The sequence below is a fragment of the Thermobia domestica genome, chromosome 6, assembly GCF_964235325.1.
Source record: "Thermobia domestica chromosome 6, izTheDome1.hap1.1, whole genome shotgun sequence".
Lineage (NCBI taxonomy): Eukaryota > Metazoa > Arthropoda > Insecta > Zygentoma > Lepismatidae > Thermobia > Thermobia domestica.
In genome coordinates this window covers 198,199,579-198,207,400 of record NC_137459.1, presented here as the reverse complement: position 1 = coordinate 198,207,400, position 7,822 = coordinate 198,199,579, and positions in this window count along the sequence as shown.

The following is a 7,822-nucleotide window of genomic DNA, read 5'->3' as shown; positions in this document are numbered from 1 at the left end:
TTGTTTACAAGTGGAACGCTACTAGTATGAAACCATGACAAACGCTATTGAAACTTGTATCATTGTCAAAACCCACTCGTTTTCACTACCCTCGCTTATGCGGATACCCACCTTCGTTAACGCGCCTGTTCCCTTCAGACGCACCAGCTCGCTAACTCTAGGGCTCTACAGCTTCGCTCTGCTATGGATCGGTTAGATATCAGTCGTGCTTTTTAGTGGTGACCTAGCGCAGGTTGTTTTGTGCTTTTTGGGCTGTAGTTTTTTATGCATGCATCAGGACGCTGTATTTATACGCAAATCGTAAAAGAATTATAATTTTTCAACAATTGCTTATGATACCCCCTTGAATTTTAACTATGCCATGTGGATATTTTCATGTCGCCCAACATAAATTATTTAGAAAACAATAAGAAGGTAATTAATGAAAGATTTCTAATTTTAGAACAATTATTTCGAGTGGTGCGCCAAAAGTAAACCTGCACGCTTTTTTTAACATGTTACATTTTTTGGTATACAAATTGCACAATAATCATCTATTTTTATTCTTTTAAAAGATGTAATTACATTTGTTCATAAATGTAGAGTTTGGGCGGTTACCTTCACTGCATACCTTCTCTAAGGTCTTTATTCTTGCATTTTTTAAATAATATAAATCGTGCTCCATGTTATACAAAAAAAATCATATTTTTCGTATGACTATTAATAATACTATTAATGCTTCTCTTGTCCAGGCAGCATTGTTTTGAAATTACAGCGAGAAATAAAGTTGAATGTCGTCAGGCGCTACTCTTTTCTGATTGGTAGTTGTATGCAAGTTCAGATGAAAATAGAAACTGCTTCTATTTCTTCCAAGTCAGGATCCAAATAAGGACAGCAGAAAATTTCAACCTGAACTAGGGGCAAGTTACTTCTCACACGATCGTTAAGTAAGGTCGTGAATTTTAGATCGTGAATCGCAAGAGGGGTGTTTGCGTTGTCTACAGTATTTTGCTGCTGAGGAGGCCAAATCTGTTTCAGGCCTCAATACAGGATTGGAACTTTTAGAGCTGAAATTATCATGGCAAATAATATAAATTTTTTGTTTTGCCTTTAATTTCTATCAAATTCTGCAATATTTATAAACATTTTCTACACTTGAGTAAATGAATTTTAAGAAGTCTTTTTCGTGTTATACAATAAATTATTTGAAACAAGTTTCATTTCAAAAATTACACAGAAATGTTGACTTAATTTGAAATTTATTGCAAAAACTTAATTTAGTTTGCTAATATATATATATATATATATATATATATATATATATATATATATATATATATATATATATATATATATAGATGAGGACAGGCCTCGCATGCCTCACCTGACGAACCGCTAATGCTGCATATACGACACATCTGAATTGTCCGGATTCACATCGAATGCAGATATGTCTTTCAAACCACCTACTCCAAGTCAAGAATACATTTTAGACAAGAGATTGGTATTGTTTATTCAAATATTTAATCTGGAATGAAAGTTGGGGCTTCTGATTAAATAATAATAATAATCATAATAATAATTTGGTACGCCATCTATCGCTAACCGGAAAAATGGAATAAATTATTCCTTTTTCTTGTAGAATCGGAATCTCCAAGTAAAACGGGGCTCCCATTTAAGTTTACAGTTCCCCCACTCCACCTCAAGAGGCGCGGTAGGCCAACGAAATCACATATGAACTTTCCCGTATAAAATAGTAACCTTTTTTGAACATCTTTTTCGTTCGATGTTCATTTGTCCAAATATTTCCCAGTCTCATATTAATAAACTCACCCTGTATATGGAATTGCATGTAAGAAGGGTCGTATCCAGGATTTTCTGATGGGAGGTACTCCAATAAATCTTCAAAGTGACATGCGAAATATTGTTTATTCCTGACAACGCTGATACATAGAACGGGGGGTGTATTTTAAAGAAGGTCGCAAGTGATATGTAGAAGAAAGGATCTTCTCTCCTCGTGGGTTCTGCTTTCTTCCCCTATTTGACAAATGTTATATTATTTTGATTGGCAAATCCTTTTTCTTCAACGTTAAGAAAATTGACTTAAACTATTGCTTTTGCAAAACTCTGCTTTCTCTTAAGCTCAAAACGGAAAAATAATGGCAGAGAGTTCCGGAAAGTGTTGCTATTTTCACTCCTAGCTTCTCATTTTAGATAGTGTATATTTACAACAAAGGGGGGAGGTGCACGTGCAAGAATGCACCCCCTAAAACCGGCCCTGTATGTATGTGTGAATGTTGCAACATAACTCCGTACATCTAGAGCAATTTTAACCAAACTTGGTACACATATTATTAATACTTACATTTTAGAAAACACACTGTGGGCCTAAGACACCCACCTAGGGTGAGTGAGAGGGGTGATAAAAATGATCGAAAACAGTCAATATTACGTAGTACTGAATCCATAGTTTTCGATGTTGCTGAGAAGAATAATGACACTCCTGATGCCGTTAAAATCCAAGTTAAGCCTCCATTAGAACCTCTGTGGGAAAGGTGACGTAAAATTAATTGGTTGGATTTGAGTTTAAAATCCGTTTTCAGCAGCAAAGCTATATGAGACGTAGACCCACAGCTTAACCTGGGAACCGAACCACATAAACTTCCGCCGGTAATCGAACGCATGTCTCCGGGGACAATGGTGCGTGCTCTATCCACATAACCACGACAGAGCTCTAAAAATTATAGAAAACTCCAATATCAGTGTCAAATCCACAGTTTTCGGGGATGTTGAGATGAATAGTGACTATTCCGATGCTTCTTGGGCCAAGGTTCAGCCCCATTAACTCCACTGGGAGAAAATGTTGGCATGCAAAAACAATCGAAAATGAATGATATTAGTGTCGAATCCATAGATTTCACGGTTCCTACGTTGATAAGTGAGAGTTCTGTTCACAGGGGGATAAGTCCCGCAGCATAGCTAGGGGTAGGAGGGGGTGACACATAAAGAGATCAAGAACTTCTCGTATTAGTTTCGAATCCATAGTTTTCGGAGTCGACTGACATTCTCGATGTTGTTTAATTTTACGTTTAGCCCACGCCTCACCTAGGGGCTCCATCTCTATCGGACTTACTCTATATATATATATTTAATATATACAGTGGTGTTAATGAAATATGCCATCAAATTTTAAGAGGTGATTTCTCACTTCAAACTAAGTCTATGGCTATTTGAGAATGCGTTTTCGAAGCGTTACTCCCTAGAGCGAACGCAACTACGGTGGCTATTTGGTAACTTTACTTTCGCCAGAGTAATAAATCATACTGTGAACCAGTCAGGGTTTCCAGGTCTTTTTGCCAAGTCCGGACTATAATAGCAGAGTTCGAGTACTCTGCACAAAGCATCTTCAAAGCAGCAGTTTCATGCTAAAATCCCCTTGCCTGGCAACACATCTTTCCTTTTTTCCCTTCATTTTGATATCTTTTAAACAGCAGGCGGTCTATTGTTTCGAAACGCACCAAATACGCTCGAGTTGACGTTTTCTCTGTGTTTTTATTGCTTTCGCGTTTGTGATTAGCCATCTACATTTAAATACATGGTCAGCGTATTCCAAGCGTACGCATGAGCAATAAAAACTCGTTGCGAACGCTTCAAATAGCCGCCCTGTAAGAGAAAATGTTCATATCAACCTGTGAAGAAAAGTACATCATTTCAGAGCTAGGGCTGTCCAAAATCGTGGAAACGCTAAATTTCACACACCCCATCTCGAATTCGATAAAACGTGGTGTGGCGGTCCATTATCAGCATAAAGCAAGTCATACAAGCGCAATCAAAAATTACATATTTCATTAATATACAGCGGCAGAGTTGGCGTGGGTTAATGAAAACTTGACCCACGACCCACTGACCCACGACCCACTGACCCACCACCCACCGTGACCCACTCTGACCACGACCCACCGTGACCCACCACCCACCATGACCCACTCTGACCCCCCACCCACCCTGACCCACTCTGACCCACCGTGATCCACCACCCACCATGAACCACTCTCATCCACTGTGACCTACTCTGACTCACCAAAATCCATCGTCATCCACTCTGAACACGATCCACGGCCTCTTCTGTACTGACTAAATTGTTTACACTTGTAATAAAACAAGACTGACATTGTCTTTATCGGAGTTTGAATTTCTAGTCAATCGCTCAAGCACTACTCTGTTATAATAACGGTGGATCTGACCTTTACGATATAAAATGGTAAAGTGTTTGACAGTGAGGAAATTGAAACAGTTCGAGGTGGGGGAGAAATTAATGTGTGCCTAAAATATACTTGTACTAAGAGAGTATTCTTGCAAGTGTTAATTTCTGAACGCATTCCAAAAGAAACTTCTATTCGCAGGAAAATACCCCTGTACAATATGGAAAAGACTATGGTTTCTCAATTCACAGTATTTTTCTCACAAAAGACTTGAAAAATCAGTTTTTCATAATGTATAAAGGTGCTCGGGTAGCCTATGTGAGAGCATCTTCATAAAGTATGCTCATAATTGTAATTTGTGTAATCACTAAAACACCACGTTAAATTTAAGTTACAAATATGCATAATTGCAATTATTATGAATATTTATTCAAAGTAGTTTACCTAAAGCAAAGAAGAGACTTACTAAAAATTAGGTACAAAGTTGAATAACACAAATAAGCCATTAGTAATACAAATATACATTTTCCATAATTCGTAATTTTCCACCTTAAAACAAACCTGAAATCGGGTTTATTGCCTGTTGGTAACTTTTCGTGGTAAATCATCCGCAGCGGAATGATGTCCATCCTTCAAACAAGAAATAACTAGCTCGTCTGGCGGTGAGCCATTGATGAACAACGAGCTAGACAAAGTTTGAGCACTTAGTCTATTTCTAATATCAGCCATCTGTAAATTCATAAGGGGAAATCCCCGTTCGCACTCCGTCGTGGAAATTGATAATACTTCTACCCGATTTCTGCAACTTCTCATCGACAATCTGCTTGTTAGACTTAAGTCTGATAACGATTTTTCTCGGTAAGTTTTGAAATACTCAGCAAGAAGTATCATCTCTCTATCAACATACAACATCTTTTCCATATCGACCATGTCAGTTGGCAATGTCGATTCATGGAGAACAGAAACTTCATCTACCACGCCTTCGATAGGGAATCTTGTGAATAAATTATCAATTAAAGCCTGATAAACTGATGATTTCATATAAAACTTTTCATATAATTATGCGTACAATCCAAACTTAAAATTTCCGTGTAATTAAGGTTACAGTACAAATTTTATGTCTATTTTTCTCACAACTTTATGGGTTGATTGCTCTCTGGTGTAAACGCTGCATATAATAAGCATAAGCTTCAGCAATTATTATAGTAGAAAGCAATGGATATATGAAGCCAAGCACTGTATTTTTTGGTTATTTTTTTTCTTAAATAACATCGATCGTTTTCGATCATTTTCACAAACCAACTCACTATCAATTTTCCATATATAGAAAGCCCCCCACCCCCATATAAAGGAGAATTTAAAAAAATGCTAGGACACATTCTGTTTATTCTCAATAAAGAGTTAATACACTGAATTTCAGCTCCGTAAGTTTAACGGTTTGCGAGATACTCAATTTTTTTTCTCAAAAATTCGGATCCTCACTACCTCCTTAGGATATCATGCATTATAATGAAAGCAATATAACATCCCAGTTTGGATTAAGGCCTAACTATATACCAAAAGTAATTTCATTTGACTTTTCAATTTGACTGTGATGATCAGGCACACATAGTTACTTTCAATTTTTTATATAATAATTTATATATTACAGTGATCCAAAAATGTATTTTTTCCAGTAGTTAGCTCCTCTAAAAACTCACAGGTCTCGAAAGCCAAGTAGTAGTATAAGTCCTATTGCTATTATTACAATTAAAAATTTCAATATCCAAAAGTGCCTGAAGTTCTTTTTTCACTTGGTTAGATATACTCACCTCAGGTAAGTAGACGGAAACAAATGGAAAAGGAAGGGAAATGAAGGTCTTGAATGTAAAACGAAGACATTATTTACCAGTCTTCAGAAGATACTGCCTACAATGCAGTGAGCAGAGTGAGTCGGTAGATCATACTGAGTCGGTGGGTCGCAGTGGGTCACGGTGGGTGGTGGGTCGCAGTGGGTCATGGTGGGTGGTGGGTCGCAGTGGGTCACGGTGGGTGGTGGGTCACAGTGGGTCACATAGTGTTGACCCACGACCCACTAACCCACCCAGAAAACTTGACCCACTTGACCCACTGACCCACTCCATCTCTGTACAGTGGGTGTGCATGGGCTTCCTACAGTGACTAATTCCCAGAATTTGCAGATATGCTCCGACTTTCAGGTAGGTCCAAAGTATCCAAAATATAAACCTTGACAGCAGTGAAAATGAAATGCTTTCGCTGGAATTTGGCAATATTAGGGACCACCAGTTCGGTCTCCCGTATTCTGAATAACGTGGGCTGCAATGTTTTGTTTACGGTTATAGATGAAAAAAAGTGAAATATTCAGTGACAAAATGCATCACAGCACGCGTTATTCGAAACACGGGGAACCGTTGAGCTGGTGGTTCCTAACACTCCCGACGTCCCGCCGAAGCATTCTTACCTTTTTCCTACATTGAACACCCTGAAATCAGACCACATCTGAGAATTCTCCCTGAATTGAATTGAAAGCATGTCTGGAAATTATACCCTGTAGAGAATCCCCTGCATACCCATTGAAAATTCATGACACATGTACTTTTGGATTGCGTATGTATGATTTCCTTTTCACTAACATGGACAGCCACTCCATTGTTTGCCACATTCAAAATAGAGCGTATTAAAATTTAGTTTTTCCACGATTTTGTACAGCCCTAGCTCTGAAACTAGGCACGTTTCTCCACAGGTTCATATGAACTTTTTTTTTCTCTTATTTCGAAGTAAGGAATCGTCTCTTAGAGTTTGTCGATATGATTCACTAACCCATACGTTAGGGTAGTCTTTATTTTTAAACTTGGGACCACGGTGGCTCAGTGGTAGAGCGTTCACCTTTGGTGCTTGGGGACCCGGGTTCAAACCCTGCTCCCGCCAAGTGAACTTTGTGGTGGACAAACACCGTGTGCGTGGATTTTCTCGGGATTCTCCCGTTTCCTCCCACTTTCTTCATTTCATTCATCTCTCATCTTAGCCTAACCGGCATAATCGTTGGACGTAAAACTCAAAAAATTCATTTCATTTTTATTTTTAAACTAGTTTTTTTTTTAAGTCTAACCACCTACAATGTTCCATATCAGACCAAACTAACGAATGAGAAAAAATAGCTCAATTGATTAATTTGTTATATATTTGTTACTCAAAAGAGACTGTTTAAGAACTATTGAGTACTAGCGGCATCTAGTTGTTGCATTTCATTGGTCTATACCGGGGAAGTGTCGTTATTCTTTTTTTTTTTTACTTTAAAACGAACTGAAAATTTAAAAGTTTGGTTCAACTGTTTTTTTTTTTTTTTAATCTTTTTGCATGTGCTATACTTAGTGAAAATTACATTTTGTAAAGGTAAAATTCATATTTTCAATTTAATTTAAGGAATACGTAAGTTATATTTAATGCAAATTCATTTTAGTAAAGCAAGGAATATGTAAATAGACTTGAAGAGGAAATCAAGAAAGCAAAGCCACAAAAATTATAATTATTATTATTATTGTTGAATATAAAAAAATAAAATAATAATAATAATAACAAAATCGATAGAATAAAATCCCAAGTTTCGGAGGTTTGCAACACCCTTAAATCGGGCAGAAAAA